This window comes from Accipiter gentilis, chromosome 6 (genome assembly GCF_929443795.1).
Source record: "Accipiter gentilis chromosome 6, bAccGen1.1, whole genome shotgun sequence".
In the NCBI taxonomy this organism is placed as follows: Eukaryota; Metazoa; Chordata; class Aves; order Accipitriformes; family Accipitridae; genus Astur; species Astur gentilis.
Genome location: NC_064885.1, coordinates 16,716,053 through 16,734,967, shown reverse-complemented (window position 1 = coordinate 16,734,967; position 18,915 = coordinate 16,716,053). Strand labels below are relative to the sequence as shown.

The window sequence follows — 18,915 nt, the reverse complement described above, 5'->3', positions numbered from 1 at the left end:
AGGTGTTCCGTTGCTGTGCGTGAGTCGGTGGGGCTGCAGTGTGGGGTGGGAGCCTGCTGTCAGTGGCACCAGGGGCCTCTTTGCGGGGCAGGGGTGCGTGGGGATGAGAGCGGGTATTGCAGGGGGTCTCCGTGGTGGGGCAGGTGTGTGTCTAGAGGCGTGCCGCTGCTGTGCGTGGGTCGGTGAGGCTGCAGTGTGGGGTAGGAGTGTGGTTGTGGTCGCCCGAGAGGGATCTTGGCGGGGCAGAGTTGCGTGGGGATGTGAACGGGTATTGCTGGGGGTCTCCGTGGTGGGGCAGGTGTGTGTTCTAGAGGTGTTGCGTTGCTGTGCTTGAGTTGTTGGGGCTGCAGTGTGGGGTGGGAGCGTGGTGCTGGTGGTCCGAGGGGACTCTCTGAGGGGCAGGGGTGCGTGGGGATGAGAGCGGGTGTTGCCGGGGGTCACCGTGGCGGGGCAGGTATGTGTCCTGAGGCGTGCCGCTGCTGTGCGTGTCTCAGTGAGTCAGTAGTGTGGGGCGGGAGCCTGTTGTCGGTGGCCCGAGGGGCCTCCTTGCGGGGCAGGGTAGCGTGGGGATGAGACTGGGTGTTGATGGGGGTCACCGTGGTGGGGCAGGTGTGTGTCCCAGAGGCGTGCCGCTGCTGTGCGTGTCTCAGTGAGTCTGTAGTGTGAGGTAGGAGCGTGGTTGTCGTCACCCGAGAGGGCTCTTGGCGGGGCCTGGGTTGCGTGGGGATGTGAGCGGATGTTGCCGGGGGTCACCGCGGTGGGGCAGGTGTGTGTTCTGGAGGCGTGCCGCTGCTGTGCGTGGGTCGGTGAGGCTGTAGTGTGGGACGAGAGCCTGTTGCCGGTGGCCCGAGGGGCCTCTTTGCGGGTCAGGGCGGCGTGGGGATGTGAGCGGGTGTTGCCAGGGGTGACCGTGGTGGGGCAGGTGCGTGTTCTAGAGGCGTTCCGTTGCTGTGCGTGTCTCAGTGAGTCCGTAGCGTGGGGTAGGAGCGTGGTTGTCGTCACCCGAGAGGGCTCTTGGCGGGGACAGGGCTGCCTACGGCCATACCACCCTGAGAACGCCCGATCTCGTCTGATCTCGGAAGCTAAGCAGGGTCGGGCCCGGTTAGTACTTGGATGGGAGACCGCCTGGGAATACCGGGTGCTGTAGGCTTTTGGCCTTGGCGGAGGCCGCGGGGCGGCCCCTGTTTTCTTGCTGCGGTGTTGCGGAGGGGCAGGGGTGTGCGGGTGAGGGCCGGGGTCGCGGTGGTGGGGCAGGTGTGCTCTGCGACTGTCTGGCGCTCTGCTCTGTGGGTGGGTGGGGCTGCAGTGCGGGGTGAGAGCGTGGTTGTGGTTAGGCGAGAGGGCTTGATGTGGGGCGTGGGGATGTGTAGAGGTGATGCAGGGGGTCGACGTGGTGAGGGCAGGTGTGTGTGGGTGTTGCCTGCAGCCCCCCTCCGTGGGGCTGCAGTGTGGGGTGGGAGCGTGGTTGTGGTCGCCCGAGAGGGCTCTTGGCGGGGCAGGGTTGCGTGGGGATGTGAGCGGGTGTTGCCGGGGGTCACCGCGGTGGGGCAGGTGTGTGTTCTGGAGGCGTGCCGCTGCTGTGCGTGGGTCGGTGAGGCTGTAGTGTGGGACGAGAGCCTGTTGCCGGTGGCCCGAGGGGCCTCTTTGCGGGTCAGGGCTGCGTGGGGATGAGAGCGGGTGTTGCCAGGGGTGACCGTGGTGGGGCAGGTGCGTGTTCTAGAGGCGTTCCGTTGCTGTGCGTGTCTCAGTGAGTCCGTAGCGTGGGGTAGGAGCGTGGTTGTCGTCACCCGAGAGGGCTCTTGGCGGGGACAGGGCTGCCTACGGCCATACCACCCTGAGAACGCCCGATCTCGTCTGATCTCGGAAGCTAAGCTGGGTCGGGCCCGGTTAGTACTTGGATGGGAGACCGCCTGGGAATACCGGGTGCTGTAGGCTTTTGGCCTTGGCGGAGGCCGCGGGGCGGCCCCTGTTTTCTTGCTGCGGTGTTGCGGAGGGGCAGGGGTGTGCGGGTGAGGGCCGGGGTCGCGGTGGTGGGGCAGGTGTGCTCTGCGACTGTCTGGCGCTCTGCTCTGTGGGTGGGTGGGGCTGCAGTGCGGGGTGAGAGCGTGGTTGTGGTTAGGCGAGAGGGCTTGATGTGGGGCGTGGGGATGTGTAGAGGTGATGCAGGGGGTCGACGTGGTGAAGGCAGGTGTGTGTGGGTGTTGCCTGCAGCCCCCCTCCGTGGGGCTGCAGTGTGGGGTGGGAGCGTGGTTGTGGTCGCCCGAGAGGGCTCTTGGCGGGGCAGGGTTGCGTGGGGATGTGAGCGGGTGTTGCCGGGGGTCACCGCGGTGGGGCAGGTGTGTGTTCTGGAGGCGTGCCGCTGCTGTGCGTGGGTCGGTGAGGCTGTAGTGTGGGACGAGAGCCTGTTGCCGGTGGCCCGAGGGGCCACTTTGCGGGGCAGGCGTGCGTGGGGATGAGAGCGGGTGTTGCCAGGGGTGATGGTGGTGGGGCAGGTGTGTGTCCTAGAGGTGTTCCGTTGCTGTGCGTGAGTCGGTGGGGCTGCAGTGTGGGGTGGGAGCCTGCTGTCAGTGGCACCAGGGGCCTCTTTGCGGGGCAGGGGTGCGTGGGGATGAGAGCGGGTATTGCAGGGGGTCTCCGTGGTGGGGCAGGTGTGTGTCTAGAGGCGTGCCGCTGCTGTGCGTGGGTCGGTGAGGCTGCAGTGTGGGGTAGGAGTGTGGTTGTGGTCGCCCGAGAGGGATCTTGGCGGGGCAGAGTTGCGTGGGGATGTGAACGGGTATTGCTGGGGGTCTCCGTGGTGGGGCAGGTGTGTGTTCTAGAGGTGTTGCGTTGCTGTGCTTGAGTTGTTGGGGCTGCAGTGTGGGGTGGGAGCGTGGTGCTGGTGGTCCGAGGGGACTCTCTGAGGGGCAGGGGTGCGTGGGGATGAGAGCGGGTGTTGCCGGGGGTCACCGTGGTGGGGCAGGTGTGTGTCCTGAGGCGTGCCGCTGCTGTGCGTGTCTCAGTGAGTCAGTAGTGTGGGGCGGGAGCCTGTTGTCGGTGGCCCGAGGGGCCTCCTTGCGGGGCAGGGTAGCGTGGGGATGAGACTGGGTGTTGATGGGGGTCACCGTGGTGGGGCAGGTGTGTGTCCCAGAGGCGTGCCGCTGCTGTGCGTGTCTCAGTGAGTCTGTAGTGTGGGGTAGGAGCGTGGTTGTCGTCACCCGAGAGGGCTCTTGGCGGGGCCTGGGTTGCGTGGGGATGTGAGCGGATGTTGCCGGGGGTCACCGCGGTGGGGCAGGTGTGTGTTCTGGAGGCGTGCCGCTGCTGTGCGTGGGTCGGTGAGGCTGTAGTGTGGGACGAGAGCCTGTTGCCGGTGGCCCGAGGGGCCTCTTTGCGGGGCAGGGTAGCGTGGGGATGAGATTGGGTGTTGATGGGGGTCACCGTGGTGGGGCAGGTGTGTGTCCCAGAGGCGTGCCGCTGCTGTGCGTGTCTCAGTGAGTCTGTAGTGTGGGGTGGGAGCGTGGTTGTGGTCGCCCGAGAGGGCTCTTGGCGGGGCAGGGTTGCGTGGGGATGTGAGCGGGTGTTGCCGGGGGTCACCGCGGTGGGGCAGGTGTGTGTTCTGGAGGCGTGCCGCTGCTGTGCGTGGGTCGGTGAGGCTGTAGTGTGGGACGAGAGCCTGTTGCCGGTGGCCCGAGGGGCCTCTTTGCGGGTCAGGGCTGCGTGGGGATGAGAGCGGGTGTTGCCAGGGGTGACCGTGGTGGGGCAGGTGCGTGTTCTAGAGGCGTTCCGTTGCTGTGCGTGTCTCAGTGAGTCCGTAGCGTGGGGTAGGAGCGTGGTTGTCGTCACCCGAGAGGGCTCTTGGCGGGGACAGGGCTGCCTACGGCCATACCACCCTGAGAACGCCCGATCTCGTCTGATCTCGGAAGCTAAGCAGGGTCGGGCCCGGTTAGTACTTGGATGGGAGACCGCCTGGGAATACCGGGTGCTGTAGGCTTTTGGCCTTGGCGGAGGCCGCGGGGCGGCCCCTGTTTTCTTGCTGCGGTGTTGCGGAGGGGCAGGGGTGTGCGGGTGAGGGCCGGGGTCGCGGTGGTGGGGCAGGTGTGCTCTGCGACTGTCTGGCGCTCTGCTCTGTGGGTGGGTGGGGCTGCAGTGCGGGGTGAGAGCGTGGTTGTGGTTAGGCGAGAGGGCTTGATGTGGGGCGTGGGGATGTGTAGAGGTGATGCAGGGGGTCGACGTGGTGAAGGCAGGTGTGTGTGGGTGTTGCCTGCAGCCCCCCTCCGTGGGGCTGCAGTGTGGGGTGGGAGCGTGGTTGTGGTCGCCCGAGAGGGCTCTTGGCGGGGCAGGGTTGCGTGGGGATGTGAGCGGGTGTTGCCGGGGGTCACCGCGGTGGGGCAGGTGTGTGTTCTGGAGGCGTGCCGCTGCTGTGCGTGGGTCGGTGAGGCTGTAGTGTGGGACGAGAGCCTGTTGCCGGTGGCCCGAGGGGCCACTTTGCGGGGCAGGCGTGCGTGGGGATGAGAGCGGGTGTTGCCAGGGGTGATGGTGGTGGGGCAGGTGTGTGTCCTAGAGGTGTTCCGTTGCTGTGCGTGAGTCGGTGGGGCTGCAGTGTGGGGTGGGAGCCTGCTGTCAGTGGCACCAGGGGCCTCTTTGCGGGGCAGGGGTGCGTGGGGATGAGAGCGGGTATTGCAGGGGGTCTCCGTGGTGGGGCAGGTGTGTGTCTAGAGGCGTGCCGCTGCTGTGCGTGGGTCGGTGAGGCTGCAGTGTGGGGTAGGAGTGTGGTTGTGGTCGCCCGAGAGGGATCTTGGCGGGGCAGAGTTGCGTGGGGATGTGAACGGGTATTGCTGGGGGTCTCCGTGGTGGGGCAGGTGTGTGTTCTAGAGGTGTTGCGTTGCTGTGCTTGAGTTGTTGGGGCTGCAGTGTGGGGTGGGAGCGTGGTGCTGGTGGTCCGAGGGGACTCTCTGAGGGGCAGGGGTGCGTGGGGATGAGAGCGGGTGTTGCCGGGGGTCACCGTGGTGGGGCAGGTGTGTGTCCTGAGGCGTGCCGCTGCTGTGCGTGTCTCAGTGAGTCAGTAGTGTGGGGCGGGAGCCTGTTGTCGGTGGCCCGAGGGGCCTCCTTGCGGGGCAGGGTAGCGTGGGGATGAGACTGGGTGTTGATGGGGGTCACCGTGGTGGGGCAGGTGTGTGTCCCAGAGGCGTGCCGCTGCTGTGCGTGTCTCAGTGAGTCTGTAGTGTGGGGTAGGAGCGTGGTTGTCGTCACCCGAGAGGGCTCTTGGCGGGGCCTGGGTTGCGTGGGGATGTGAGCGGATGTTGCCGGGGGTCACCGCGGTGGGGCAGGTGTGTGTTCTGGAGGCGTGCCGCTGCTGTGCGTGGGTCGGTGAGGCTGTAGTGTGGGACGAGAGCCTGTTGCCGGTGGCCCGAGGGGCCTCTTTGCGGGGCAGGGTAGCGTGGGGATGAGACTGGGTGTTGATGGGGGTCACCGTGGTGGGGCAGGTGTGTGTCCCAGAGGCGTGCCGCTGCTGTGCGTGTCTCAGTGAGTCTGTAGTGTGGGGTAGGAGCGTGGTTGTCGTCACCCGAGAGGGCTCTTGGCGGGGCCTGGGTTGCGTGGGGATGTGAGCGGATGTTGCCGGGGGTCACCGCGGTGGGGCAGGTGTTTGTTCTGGAGGCGTGCCGCTGCTGCGCGTGGGTCGGTGAGGCTGTAGTGTGGGACGAGAGCCTGTTGCCGGTGGCCCGAGGGGCCTCTTTGCGGGTCAGGGCTGCGTGGGGATGAGAGCGGGTGTTGCCAGGGGTGACCGTGGTGGGGCAGGTGCGTGTTCTAGAGGCGTTCCGTTGCTGTGCGTGTCTCAGTGAGTCCGTAGCGTGGGGTAGGAGCGTGGTTGTCGTCACCCGAGAGGGCTCTTGGCGGGGACAGGGCTGCCTACGGCCATACCACCCTGAGAACGCCCGATCTCGTCTGATCTCGGAAGCTAAGCAGGGTCGGGCCCGGTTAGTACTTGGATGGGAGACCGCCTGGGAATACCGGGTGCTGTAGGCTTTTGGCCTTGGCGGAGGCCGCGGGGCGGCCCCTGTTTTCTTGCTGCGGTGTTGCGGAGGGGCAGGGGTGTGCGGGTGAGGGCCGGGGTCGCGGTGGTGGGGCAGGTGTGCTCTGCGACTGTCTGGCGCTCTGCTCTGTGGGTGGGTGGGGCTGCAGTGCGGGGTGAGAGCGTGGTTGTGGTTAGGCGAGAGGGCTTGATGTGGGGCGTGGGGATGTGTAGAGGTGATGCAGGGGGTCGACGTGGTGAAGGCAGGTGTGTGTGGGTGTTGCCTGCAGCCCCCCTCCGTGGGGCTGCAGTGTGGGGTGGGAGCGTGGTTGTGGTCGCCCGAGAGGGCTCTTGGCGGGGCAGGGTTGCGTGGGGATGTGAGCGGGTGTTGCCGGGGGTCACCGCGGTGGGGCAGGTGTGTGTTCTGGAGGCGTGCCGCTGCTGTGCGTGGGTCGGTGAGGCTGTAGTGTGGGACGAGAGCCTGTTGCCGGTGGCCCGAGGGGCCACTTTGCGGGGCAGGTGTGCGTGGGGATGAGAGCGGGTGTTGCCAGGGGTGCTGGTGGTGGGGCAGGTGTGTGTCCTAGAGGTGTTCCGTTGCTGTGCGTGAGTCGGTGGGGCTGCAGTGTGGGGTGGGAGCCTGCTGTCAGTGGCACCAGGGGCCTCTTTGCGGGGCAGGGGTGCGTGGGGATGAGAGCGGGTATTGCAGGGGGTCTCCGTGGTGGGGCAGGTGTGTGTCTAGAGGCGTGCCGCTGCTGTGCGTGGGTCGGTGAGGCTGCAGTGTGGGGTAGGAGTGTGGTTGTGGTCGCCCGAGAGGGATCTTGGCGGGGCAGAGTTGCGTGGGGATGTGAACGGGTATTGCTGGGGGTCTCCGTGGTGGGGCAGGTGTGTGTTCTAGAGGTGTTGCGTTGCTGTGCTTGAGTTGTTGGGGCTGCAGTGTGGGGTGGGAGCGTGGTGCTGGTGGTCCGAGGGGACTCTCTGAGGGGCAGGGGTGCGTGGGGATGAGAGCGGGTGTTGCCGGGGGTCACCGTGGTGGGGCAGGTGTGTGTCCTGAGGCGTGCCGCTGCTGTGCGTGTCTCAGTGAGTCAGTAGTGTGGGGCGGGAGCCTGTTGTCGGTGGCCCGAGGGGCCTCCTTGCGGGGCAGGGTAGCGTGGGGATGAGACTGGGTGTTGATGGGGGTCACCGTGGTGGGGCAGGTGTGTGTCCCAGAGGCGTGCCGCTGCTGTGCGTGTCTCAGTGAGTCTGTAGTGTGGGGTAGGAGCGTGGTTGTCGTCACCCGAGAGGGCTCTTGGCGGGGCCTGGGTTGCGTGGGGATGTGAGCGGGTGTTGCCGGGGGTCACCGCGGTGGGGCAGGTGTGTGTTCTGGAGGCGTGCCGCTGCTGTGCGTGGGTCGGTGAGGCTGTAGTGTGGGACGAGAGCCTGTTGCCGGTGGCCCGAGGGGCCTCTTTGCGGGTCAGGGCTGCGTGGGGATGAGAGCGGGTGTTGCCAGGGGTGACCGTGGTGGGGCAGGTGCGTGTTCTAGAGGCGTTCCGTTGCTGTGCGTGTCTCAGTGAGTCCGTAGCGTGGGGTAGGAGCGTGGTTGTCGTCACCCGAGAGGGCTCTTGGCGGGGACAGGGCTGCCTACGGCCATACCACCCTGAGAACGCCCGATCTCGTCTGATCTCGGAAGCTAAGCAGGGTCGGGCCCGGTTAGTACTTGGATGGGAGACCGCCTGGGAATACCGGGTGCTGTAGGCTTTTGGCCTTGGCGGAGGCCGCGGGGCGGCCCCTGTTTTCTTGCTGCGGTGTTGCGGAGGGGCAGGGGTGTGCGGGTGAGGGCCGGGGTCGCGGTGGTGGGGCAGGTGTGCTCTGCGACTGTCTGGCGCTCTGCTCTGTGGGTGGGTGGGGCTGCAGTGCGGGGTGAGAGCGTGGTTGTGGTTAGGCGAGAGGGCTTGATGTGGGGCGTGGGGATGTGTAGAGGTGATGCAGGGGGTTGACGTGGTGAAGGCAGGTGTGTGTGGGTGTTGCCTGCAGCCCCCCTCCGTGGGGCTGCAGTGTGGGGTGGGAGCGTGGTTGTGGTCGCCCGAGAGGGCTCTTGGCGGGGCAGGGTTGCGTGGGGATGTGAGCGGGTGTTGCCGGGGGTCACCGCGGTGGGGCAGGTGTGTGTTCTGGAGGCGTGCCGCTGCTGTGCGTGGGTCGGTGAGGCTGTAGTGTGGGACGAGAGCCTGTTGCCGGTGGCCCGAGGGGCCACTTTGCGGGGCAGGTGTGCGTGGGGATGAGAGCGGGTGTTGCCAGGGGTGCTGGTGGTGGGGCAGGTGTGTGTCCTAGAGGTGTTCCGTTGCTGTGCGTGAGTCGGTGGGGCTGCAGTGTGGGGTGGGAGCCTGCTGTCAGTGGCACCAGGGGCCTCTTTGCGGGGCAGGGGTGCGTGGGGATGAGAGCGGGTATTGCAGGGGGTCTCCGTGGTGGGGCAGGTGTGTGTCTAGAGGCGTGCCGCTGCTGTGCGTGGGTCGGTGAGGCTGCAGTGTGGGGTAGGAGTGTGGTTGTGGTCGCCCGAGAGGGATCTTGGCGGGGCAGAGTTGCGTGGGGATGTGAACGGGTATTGCTGGGGGTCTCCGTGGTGGGGCAGGTGTGTGTTCTAGAGGTGTTGCGTTGCTGTGCTTGAGTTGTTGGGGCTGCAGTGTGGGGTGGGAGCGTGGTGTTGGTGGTCCGAGGGGACTCTCTGAGGGGCAGGGGTGCGTGGGGATGAGAGCGGGTGTTGCCGGGGGTCACCGTGGTGGGGCAGGTGTGTGTCCTGAGGCGTGCCGCTGCTGTGCGTGTCTCAGTGAGTCAGTAGTGTGGGGCGGGAGCCTGTTGTCGGTGGCCCGAGGGGCCTCCTTGCGGGGCAGGGTAGCGTGGGGATGAGACTGGGTGTTGATGGGGGTCACCGTGGTGGGGCAGGTGTGTGTCCCAGAGGCGTGCCGCTGCTGTGCGTGTCTCAGTGAGTCTGTAGTGTGGGGTAGGAGCGTGGTTGTCGTCACCCGAGAGGGCTCTTGGCGGGGCCTGGGTTGCGTGGGGATGTGAGCGGGTGTTGCCGGGGGTCACCGCGGTGGGGCAGGTGTGTGTTCTGGAGGCGTGCCGCTGCTGTGCGTGGGTCGGTGAGGCTGTAGTGTGGGACGAGAGCCTGTTGCCGGTGGCCCGAGGGGCCTCTTTGCGGGTCAGGGCTGCGTGGGGATGAGAGCGGGTGTTGCCAGGGGTGACCGTGGTGGGGCAGGTGCGTGTTCTAGAGGCGTTCCGTTGCTGTGCGTGTCTCAGTGAGTCCGTAGCGTGGGGTAGGAGCGTGGTTGTCGTCACCCGAGAGGGCTCTTGGCGGGGACAGGGCTGCCTACGGCCATACCACCCTGAGAACGCCCGATCTCGTCTGATCTCGGAAGCTAAGCAGGGTCGGGCCCGGTTAGTACTTGGATGGGAGACCGCCTGGGAATACCGGGTGCTGTAGGCTTTTGGCCTTGGCGGAGGCCGCGGGGCGGCCCCTGTTTTCTTGCTGCGGTGTTGCGGAGGGGCAGGGGTGTGCGGGTGAGGGCCGGGGTCGCGGTGGTGGGGCAGGTGTGCTCTGCGACTGTCTGGCGCTCTGCTCTGTGGGTGGGTGGGGCTGCAGTGCGGGGTGAGAGCGTGGTTGTGGTTAGGCGAGAGGGCTTGATGTGGGGCGTGGGGATGTGTAGAGGTGATGCAGGGGGTCGACGTGGTGAAGGCAGGTGTGTGTGGGTGTTGCCTGCAGCCCCCCTCCGTGGGGCTGCAGTGTGGGGTGGGAGCGTGGTTGTGGTCGCCCGAGAGGGCTCTTGGCGGGGCAGGGTTGCGTGGGGATGTGAGCGGGTGTTGCCGGGGGTCACCGCGGTGGGGCAGGTGTGTGTTCTGGAGGCGTGCCGCTGCTGTGCGTGGGTCGGTGAGGCTGTAGTGTGGGACGAGAGCCCGTTGCCGGTGGCCCGAGGGGCCACTTTGCGGGGCAGGGGTGCGTGGGGATGAGAGCGGGTGTTGCCGGGGGTCACCGTGGTGGGGCAGGTGTGTGTCCTAGAGGTGTTCCGTTGCTGTGCGTGAGTCGGTGGGGCTGCAGTGTGGGGTGGGAGCCTGCTGTCAGTGGCACCAGGGGCCTCTTTGCGGGGCAGGGGTGCGTGGGGATGAGAGCGAGTATTGCAGGGGGTCTCCGTGGTGGGGCAGGTGTGTGTCTAGAGGCGTGCCGCTGCTGTGCGTGGGTCGGTGAGGCTGCAGTGTGGGGTAGGAGTGTGGTTGTGGTCGCCCGAGAGGGATCTTGGCGGGGCAGAGTTGCGTGGGGATGTGAACGGGTATTGCTGGGGGTCTCCGTGGTGGGGCAGGTGTGTGTTCTAGAGGTGTTGCGTTGCTGTGCTTGAGTTGTTGGGGCTGCAGTGTGGGGTGGGAGCGTGGTGTTGGTGGTCCGAGGGGACTCTTTGAGGGGCAGGGGTGCGTGGGGATGAGAGCGGGTATTGCAGGGGGTCTCCGTGGTGGGGCAGGTGTGTGTCTAGAGGCGTGCCGCTGCTGTGCGTGTCTCAGTGAGTCAGTAGTGCGGGGCGGGAGCCTGTTGTCGGTGGCCCGAGGGGCCTCCTTGCGGGGCAGGGTAGCGTGGGGATGAGACTGGGTGTTGATGGGGGTCACCGTGGTGGGGCAGGTGTGTGTCCCAGAGGCGTGCCGCTGCTGTGCGTGTCTCAGTGAGTCTGTAGTGTGGGGTAGGAGCGTGGTTGTCGTCACCCGAGAGGGCTCTTGGCGGGGCCTGGGTTGCGTGGGGATGTGAGCGGGTGTTGCCGGGGGTCACCGCGGTGGGGCAGGTGTGTGTTCTGGAGGCGTGCCGCTGCTGTGCGTGGGTCGGTGAGGCTGTAGTGTGGGACGAGAGCCTGTTGCCGGTGGCCCGAGGGGCCTCTTTGCGGGTCAGGGCTGCGTGGGGATGAGAGCGGGTGTTGCCAGGGGTGACCGTGGTGGGGCAGGTGCGTGTTCTAGAGGCGTTCCGTTGCTGTGCGTGTCTCAGTGAGTCCGTAGCGTGGGGTAGGAGCGTGGTTGTCGTCACCCGAGAGGGCTCTTGGCGGGGACAGGGCTGCCTACGGCCATACCACCCTGAGAACGCCCGATCTCGTCTGATCTCGGAAGCTAAGCAGGGTCGGGCCCCGTTAGTACTTGGATGGGAGACCGCCTGGGAATACCGGGTGCTGTAGGCTTTTGGCCTTGGCGGAGGCCGCGGGGCGGCCCCTGTTTTCTTGCTGCGGTGTTGCGGAGGGGCAGGGGTGTGCGGGTGAGGGCCGGGGTCGCGGTGGTGGGGCAGGTGTGCTCTGCGACTGTCTGGCGCTCTGCTCTGTGGGTGGGTGGGGCTGCAGTGCGGGGTGAGAGCGTGGTTGTGGTTAGGCGAGAGGGCTTGATGTGGGGCGTGGGGATGTGTAGAGGTGATGCAGGGGGTCGACGTGGTGAAGGCAGGTGTGTGTGGGTGTTGCCTGCAGCCCCCCTCCGTGGGGCTGCAGTGTGGGGTGGGAGCGTGGTTGTGGTCGCCCGAGAGGGCTCTTGGCGGGGCAGGGTTGCGTGGGGATGTGAGCGGGTGTTGCCGGGGGTCACCGCGGTGGGGCAGGTGTGTGTTCTGGAGGCGTGCCGCTGCTGTGCGTGGGTCGGTGAGGCTGTAGTGTGGGACGAGAGCCTGTTGCCGGTGGCCCGAGGGGCCACTTTGCGGGGCAGGTGTGCGTGGGGATGAGAGTGGGTGTTGCCAGGGGTGATGGTGGTGGGGCAGGTGTGTGTCCTAGAGGTGTTCCGTTGCTGTGCGTGAGTCGGTGGGGCTGCAGTGTGGGGTGGGAGCCTGCTGTCAGTGGCACCAGGGGCCTCTTTGCGGGGCAGGGGTGCGTGGGGATGAGAGCGGGTATTGCAGGGGGTCTCCGTGGTGGGGCAGGTGTGTGTCTAGAGGCGTGCCGCTGCTGTGCGTGGGTCGGTGAGGCTGCAGTGTGGGGTAGGAGTGTGGTTGTGGTCGCCCGAGAGGGATCTTGGCGGGGCAGAGTTGCGTGGGGATGTGAACGGGTATTGCTGGGGGTCTCCGTGGTGGGGCAGGTGTGTGTTCTAGAGGTGTTGCGTTGCTGTGCTTGAGTTGTTGGGGCTGCAGTGTGGGGTGGGAGCGTGGTGCTGGTGGTCCGAGGGGACTCTCTGAGGGGCAGGGGTGCGTGGGGATGAGAGCGGGTGTTGCCGGGGGTCACCGTGGCGGGGCAGGTATGTGTCCTGAGGCGTGCCGCTGCTGTGCGTGTCTCAGTGAGTCAGTAGTGTGGGGCGGGAGCCTGTTGTCGGTGGCCCGAGGGGCCTCCTTGCGGGGCAGGGTAGCGTGGGGATGAGACTGGGTGTTGATGGGGGTCACCGTGGTGGGGCAGGTGTGTGTCCCAGAGGCGTGCCGCTGCTGTGCGTGTCTCAGTGAGTCTGTAGTGTGGGGTAGGAGCGTGGTTGTCGTCACCCGAGAGGGCTCTTGGCGGGGCCTGGGTTGCGTGGGGATGTGAGCGGGTGTTGCCGGGGGTCACCGCGGTGGGGCAGGTGTGTGTTCTGGAGGCGTGCCGCTGCTGTGCGTGGGTCGGTGAGGCTGTAGTGTGGGACGAGAGCCTGTTGCCGGTGGCCCGAGGGGCCTCTTTGCGGGTCAGGGCTGCGTGGGGATGAGAGCGGGTGTTGCCAGGGGTGACCGTGGTGGGGCAGGTGCGTGTTCTAGAGGCGTTCCGTTGCTGTGCGTGTCTCAGTGAGTCCGTAGCGTGGGGTAGGAGCGTGGTTGTCGTCACCCGAGAGGGCTCTTGGCGGGGACAGGGCTGCCTACGGCCATACCACCCTGAGAACGCCCGATCTCGTCTGATCTCGGAAGCTAAGCAGGGTCGGGCCCGGTTAGTACTTGGATGGGAGACCGCCTGGGAATACCGGGTGCTGTAGGCTTTTGGCCTTGGCGGAGGCCGCGGGGCGGCCCCTGTTTTCTTGCTGCGGTGTTGCGGAGGGGCAGGGGTGTGCGGGTGAGGGCCGGGGTCGCGGTGGTGGGGCAGGTGTGCTCTGCGACTGTCTGGCGCTCTGCTCTGTGGGTGGGTGGGGCTGCAGTGCGGGGTGAGAGCGTGGTTGTGGTTAGGCGAGAGGGCTTGATGTGGGGCGTGGGGATGTGTAGAGGTGATGCAGGGGGTCGACGTGGTGAAGGCAGGTGTGTGTGGGTGTTGCCTGCAGCCCCCCTCCGTGGGGCTGCAGTGTGGGGTGGGAGCGTGGTTGTGGTCGCCCGAGAGGGCTCTTGGCGGGGCAGGGTTGCGTGGGGATGTGAGCGGGTGTTGCCGGGGGTCACCGCGGTGGGGCAGGTGTGTGTTCTGGAGGCGTGCCGCTGCTGTGCGTGGGTCGGTGAGGCTGTAGTGTGGGACGAGAGCCCGTTGCCGGTGGCCCGAGGGGCCACTTTGCGGGGCAGGTGTGCGTGGGGATGAGAGCGGGTGTTGCCAGGGGTGATGGTGGTGGGGCAGGTGTGTGTCCTAGAGGTGTTCCGTTGCTGTGCGTGAGTCGGTGGGGCTGCAGTGTGGGGTGGGAGCCTGCTGTCAGTGGCACCAGGGGCCTCTTTGCGGGGCAGGGGTGCGTGGGGATGAGAGCGGGTATTGCAGGGGGTCTCCGTGGTGGGGCAGGTGTGTGTCTAGAGGCGTGCCGCTGCTGTGCGTGGGTCGGTGAGGCTGCAGTGTGGGGTAGGAGTGTGGTTGTGGTCGCCCGAGAGGGATCTTGGCGGGGCAGAGTTGCGTGGGGATGTGAACGGGTATTGCTGGGGGTCTCCGTGGTGGGGCAGGTGTGTGTTCTAGAGGTGTTGCGTTGCTGTGCTTGAGTTGTTGGGGCTGCAGTGTGGGGTGGGAGCGTGGTGTTGGTGGTCCGAGGGGACTCTCTGAGGGGCAGGGGTGCGTGGGGATGAGAGCGGGTGTTGCCGGGGGTCACCGTGGTGGGGCAGGTGTGTGTCCTGAGGCGTGCCGCTGCTGTGCGTGTCTCAGTGAGTCAGTAGTGCGGGGCGGGAGCCTGTTGTCGGTGGCCCGAGGGGCCTCCTTGCGGGGCAGGGTAGCGTGGGGATGAGACTGGGTGTTGATGGGGGTCACCGTGGTGGGGCAGGTGTGTGTCCCAGAGGCGTGCCGCTGCTGTGCGTGTCTCAGTGAGTCTGTAGTGTGGGGTAGGAGCGTGGTTGTCGTCACCCGAGAGGGCTCTTGGCGGGGCCTGGGTTGCGTGGGGATGTGAGCGGGTGTTGCCGGGGGTCACCGCGGTGGGGCAGGTGTGTGTTCTGGAGGCGTGCCACTGCTGTGCGTGGGTCGGTGAGGCTGTAGTGTGGGACGAGAGCCTGTTGCCGGTGGCCCGAGGGGCCTCTTTGCGGGTCAGGGCTGCGTGGGGATGAGAGCGGGTGTTGCCAGGGGTGACCGTGGTGGGGCAGGTGCGTGTTCTAGAGGCGTTCCGTTGCTGTGCGTGTCTCAGTGAGTCCGTAGCGTGGGGTAGGAGCGTGGTTGTCGTCACCCGAGAGGGCTCTTGGCGGGGACAGGGCTGCCTACGGCCATACCACCCTGAGAACGCCCGATCTCGTCTGATCTCGGAAGCTAAGCAGGGTCGGGCCCCGTTAGTACTTGGATGGGAGACCGCCTGGGAATACCGGGTGCTGTAGGCTTTTGGCCTTGGCGGAGGCCGCGGGGCGGCCCCTGTTTTCTTGCTGCGGTGTTGCGGAGGGGCAGGGGTGTGCGGGTGAGGGCGGGGGTCGCGGTGGTGGGGCTGGTGTGCTCTGCGACTGTCTGGCGCTCTGCTCTGTGGGTGGGTGGGGCTGCAGTGCGGGGTGAGAGCGTGGTTGTGGTTAGGCGAGAGGGCTTGATGTGGGGCGTGGGGATGTGTAGAGGTGATGCAGGGGGTCGACGTGGTGAAGGCAGGTGTGTGTGGGCGTTGCCTGCAGCCCCCCTCCGTGGGGCTGCAGTGTGGGGTGGGAGCGTGGTTGTGGTCGCCCGAGAGGGCTCTTGGCGGGGCAGGGTTGCGTGGGGATGTGAGCGGGTGTTGCCGGGGGTCACCGCGGTGGGGCAGGTGTGTGTTCTGGAGGCGTGCCGCTGCTGTGCGTGGGTCGGTGAGGCTGTAGTGTGGGACGAGAGCCTGTTGCCGGTGGCCCGAGGGGCCACTTTGCGGGGCAGGTGTGCGTGGGGATGAGAGTGGGTGTTGCCAGGGGTGATGGTGGTGGGGCAGGTGTGTGTCCTAGAGGTGTTCCGTTGCTGTGCGTGAGTCGGTGGGGCTGCAGTGTGGGGTGGGAGCCTGCTGTCAGTGGCACCAGGGGCCTCTTTGCGGGGCAGGGGTGCGTGGGGATGAGAGCGGGTATTGCAGGGGGTCTCCGTGGTGGGGCAGGTGTGTGTCTAGAGGCGTGCCGCTGCTGTGCGTGGGTCGGTGAGGCTGCAGTGTGGGGTAGGAGTGTGGTTGTGGTCGCCCGAGAGGGATCTTGGCGGGGCAGAGTTGCGTGGGGATGTGAACGGGTATTGCTGGGGGTCTCCGTGGTGGGGCAGGTGTGTGTTCTAGAGGTGTTGCGTTGCTGTGCTTGAGTTGTTGGGGCTGCAGTGTGGGGTGGGAGCGTGGTGCTGGTGGTCCGAGGGGACTCTCTGAGGGGCAGGGGTGCGTGGGGATGAGAGCGGGTGTTGCCGGGGGTCACCGTGGCGGGGCAGGTATGTGTCCTGAGGCGTGCCGCTGCTGTGCGTGTCTCAGTGAGTCAGTAGTGTGGGGCGGGAGCCTGTTGTCGGTGGCCCGAGGGGCCTCCTTGCGGGGCAGGGTAGCGTGGGGATGAGACTGGGTGTTGATGGGGGTCACCGTGGTGGGGCAGGTGTGTGTCCCAGAGGCGTGCCGCTGCTGTGCGTGTCTCAGTGAGTCTGTAGTGTGGGGTAGGAGCGTGGTTGTCGTCACCCGAGAGGGCTCTTGGCGGGGCCTGGGTTGCGTGGGGATGTGAGCGGGTGTTGCCGGGGGTCACCGCGGTGGGGCAGGTGTGTGTTCTGGAGGCGTGCCGCTGCTGTGCGTGGGTCGGTGAGGCTGTAGTGTGGGACGAGAGCCTGTTGCCGGTGGCCCGAGGGGCCTCTTTGCGGGTCAGGGCTGCGTGGGGATGAGAGCGGGTGTTGCCAGGGGTGACCGTGGTGGGGCAGGTGCGTGTTCTAGAGGCGTTCCGTTGCTGTGCGTGTCTCAGTGAGTCCGTAGCGTGGGGTAGGAGCGTGGTTGTCGTCACCCGAGAGGGCTCTTGGCGGGGACAGGGCTGCCTACGGCCATACCACCCTGAGAACGCCCGATCTCGTCTGATCTCGGAAGCTAAGCAGGGTCGGGCCCGGTTAGTACTTGGATGGGAGACCGCCTGGGAATACCGGGTGCTGTAGGCTTTTGGCCTTGGCGGAGGCCGCGGGGCGGCCCCTGTTTTCTTGCTGCGGTGTTGCGGAGGGGCAGGGGTGTGCGGGTGAGGGCCGGGGTCGCGGTGGTGGGGCAGGTGTGCTCTGCGACTGTCTGGCGCTCTGCTCTGTGGGTGGGTGGGGCTGCAGTGCGGGGTGAGAGCGTGGTTGTGGTTAGGCGAGAGGGCTTGATGTGGGGCGTGGGGATGTGTAGAGGTGATGCAGGGGGTCGACGTGGTGAAGGCAGGTGTGTGTGGGTGTTGCCTGCAGCCCCCCTCCGTGGGGCTGCAGTGTGGGGTGGGAGCGTGGTTGTGGTCGCCCGAGAGGGCTCTTGGCGGGGCAGGGTTGCGTGGGGATGTGAGCGGGTGTTGCCGGGGGTCACCGCGGTGGGGCAGGTGTGTGTTCTGGAGGCGTGCCGCTGCTGTGCGTGGGTCGGTGAGGCTGTAGTGTGGGACGAGAGCCCGTTGCCGGTGGCCCGAGGGGCCACTTTGCGGGGCAGGTGTGCGTGGGGATGAGAGCGGGTGTTGCCAGGGGTGATGGTGGTGGGGCAGGTGTGTGTCCTAGAGGTGTTCCGTTGCTGTGCGTGAGTCGGTGGGGCTGCAGTGTGGGGTGGGAGCCTGCTGTCAGTGGCACCAGGGGCCTCTTTGCGGGGCAGGGGTGCGTGGGGATGAGAGCGGGTATTGCAGGGGGTCTCCGTGGTGGGGCAGGTGTGTGTCTAGAGGCGTGCCGCTGCTGTGCGTGGGTCGGTGAGGCTGCAGTGTGGGGTAGGAGTGTGGTTGTGGTCGCCCGAGAGGGATCTTGGCGGGGCAGAGTTGCGTGGGGATGTGAACGGGTATTGCTGGGGGTCTCCGTGGTGGGGCAGGTGTGTGTTCTAGAGGTGTTGCGTTGCTGTGCTTGAGTTGTTGGGGCTGCAGTGTGGGGTGGGAGCGTGGTGTTGGTGGTCCGAGGGGACTCTCTGAGGGGCAGGGGTGCGTGGGGATGAGAGCGGGTGTTGCCGGGGGTCACCGTGGTGGGGCAGGTGTGTGTCCTGAGGCGTGCCGCTGCTGTGCGTGTCTCAGTGAGTCAGTAGTGCGGGGCGGGAGCCTGTTGTCGGTGGCCCGAGGGGCCTCCTTGCGGGGCAGGGTAGCGTGGGGATGAGACTGGGTGTTGATGGGGGTCACCGTGGTGGGGCAGGTGTGTGTCCCAGAGGCGTGCCGCTGCTGTGCGTGTCTCAGTGAGTCTGTAGTGTGGGGTAGGAGCGTGGTTGTCGTCACCCGAGAGGGCTCTTGGCGGGGCCTGGGTTGCGTGGGGATGTGAGCGGGTGTTGCCGGGGGTCACCGCGGTGGGGCAGGTGTGTGTTCTGGAGGCGTGCCGCTGCTGTGCGTGGGTCGGTGAGGCTGTAGTGTGGGACGAGAGCCTGTTGCCGGTGGCCCGAGGGGCCTCTTTGCGGGTCAGGGCTGCGTGGGGATGAGAGCGGGTGTTGCCAGGGGTGACCGTGGTGGGGCAGGTGCGTGTTCTAGAGGCGTTCCGTTGCTGTGCGTGTCTCAGTGAGTCCGTAGCGTGGGGTAGGAGCGTGGTTGTCGTCACCCGAGAGGGCTCTTGGCAGGGACAGGGCTGCCTACGGCCATACCACCCTGAGAACGCCCGATCTCGTCTGATCTCGGAAGCTAAGCAGGGTCGGGCCCCGTTAGTACTTGGATGGGAGACCGCCTGGGAATACCGGGTGCTGTAGGCTTTTGGCCTTGGCGGAGGCCGCGGGGCGGCCCCTGTTTTCTTGCTGCGGTGTTGCGGAGGGGCAGGGGTGTGCGGGTGAGGGCCGGGGTCGCGGTGGTGGGGCAGGTGTGCTCTGCGACTGTCTGGCGCTCTGCTCTGTGGGTGGGTGGGGCTGCAGTGCGGGGTGAGAGCGTGGTTGTGGTTAGGCGAGAGGGCTTGATGTGGGGCGTGGGGATGTGTAGAGGTGATGCAGGGGGTCGACGTGGTGAAGGCAGGTGTGTGTGGGCGTTGCCTGCAGCCCCCCTCCGTGGGGCTGCAGTGTGGGGTGGGAGCGTGGTTGTGGTCGCCCGAGAGGGCTCTTGGCGGGGCAGGGTTGCGTGGGGATGTGAGCGGGTGTTGCCGGGGGTCACCGCGGTGGGGCAGGTGTGTGTTCTGGAGGCGTGCCGCTGCTGTGCGTGGGTCGGTGAGGCTGTAGTGTGGGACGAGAGCCTGTTGCCGGTGGCCCGAGGGGCCACTTTGCGGGGCAGGTGTGCGTGGGGATGAGAGCGGGTGTTGCCAGGGGTGATGGTGGTGGGGCAGGTGTGTGTCCTAGAGGTGTTCCGTTGCTGTGCGTGAGTCGGTGGGGCTGCAGTGTGGGGTGGGAGCCTGCTGTCAGTGGCACCAGGGGCCTCTTTGCGGGGCAGGGGTGCGTGGGGATGAGAGCGGGTATTGCAGGGGGTCTCCGTGGTGGGGCAGGTGTGTGTCTAGAGGCGTGCCGCTGCTGTGCGTGGGTCGGTGAGGCTGCAGTGTGGGGTAGGAGTGTGGTTGTGGTCGCCCGAGAGGGATCTTGGCGGGGCAGAGTTGCGTGGGGATGTGAACGGGTATTGCTGGGGGTCTCCGTGGTGGGGCAGGTGTGTG

The 18,915-nt window shown here is 66.9% G+C and overlaps 11 non-coding genes across 11 annotated transcripts; all 11 read left to right on the top strand.

Annotated features, from left to right (window-relative positions):
* Positions 1-1,031: 1,031 nt before the first annotated feature.
* On the top strand, positions 1,032-1,150 carry LOC126040040 (5S ribosomal RNA). The gene has a single exon (XR_007506459.1). It is a non-coding gene; the product is annotated as a 5S ribosomal RNA (ribosomal RNA).
* Positions 1,151-1,816: 666 nt separating this feature from the next.
* On the top strand, positions 1,817-1,935 carry LOC126040067 (5S ribosomal RNA). Its single transcript, XR_007506488.1, has one exon. It is a non-coding gene; the product is annotated as a 5S ribosomal RNA (ribosomal RNA).
* A 1,913-nt stretch (positions 1,936-3,848) lies between these two features.
* On the top strand, positions 3,849-3,967 carry LOC126040039 (5S ribosomal RNA). Its single transcript, XR_007506458.1, has one exon. It is a non-coding gene; the product is annotated as a 5S ribosomal RNA (ribosomal RNA).
* Positions 3,968-5,881: 1,914 nt separating this feature from the next.
* LOC126040038 (5S ribosomal RNA) lies at positions 5,882-6,000 on the top strand. The gene has a single exon (XR_007506456.1). It is a non-coding gene; the product is annotated as a 5S ribosomal RNA (ribosomal RNA).
* A 1,601-nt stretch (positions 6,001-7,601) lies between these two features.
* LOC126040037 (5S ribosomal RNA) lies at positions 7,602-7,720 on the top strand. The gene has a single exon (XR_007506455.1). It is a non-coding gene; the product is annotated as a 5S ribosomal RNA (ribosomal RNA).
* Positions 7,721-9,321: 1,601 nt separating this feature from the next.
* LOC126040176 (5S ribosomal RNA) lies at positions 9,322-9,440 on the top strand. The gene has a single exon (XR_007506594.1). It is a non-coding gene; the product is annotated as a 5S ribosomal RNA (ribosomal RNA).
* Positions 9,441-11,041: 1,601 nt separating this feature from the next.
* LOC126040083 (5S ribosomal RNA) lies at positions 11,042-11,160 on the top strand. The gene has a single exon (XR_007506504.1). It is a non-coding gene; the product is annotated as a 5S ribosomal RNA (ribosomal RNA).
* Positions 11,161-12,761: 1,601 nt separating this feature from the next.
* On the top strand, positions 12,762-12,880 carry LOC126040175 (5S ribosomal RNA). Its single transcript, XR_007506593.1, has one exon. It is a non-coding gene; the product is annotated as a 5S ribosomal RNA (ribosomal RNA).
* A 1,601-nt stretch (positions 12,881-14,481) lies between these two features.
* Positions 14,482-14,600, top strand: LOC126040082 (5S ribosomal RNA). The gene has a single exon (XR_007506503.1). It is a non-coding gene; the product is annotated as a 5S ribosomal RNA (ribosomal RNA).
* A 1,601-nt stretch (positions 14,601-16,201) lies between these two features.
* Positions 16,202-16,320, top strand: LOC126040174 (5S ribosomal RNA). The gene has a single exon (XR_007506592.1). It is a non-coding gene; the product is annotated as a 5S ribosomal RNA (ribosomal RNA).
* A 1,601-nt stretch (positions 16,321-17,921) lies between these two features.
* On the top strand, positions 17,922-18,040 carry LOC126040081 (5S ribosomal RNA). The gene has a single exon (XR_007506502.1). It is a non-coding gene; the product is annotated as a 5S ribosomal RNA (ribosomal RNA).
* Positions 18,041-18,915: the final 875 nt, after the last annotated feature.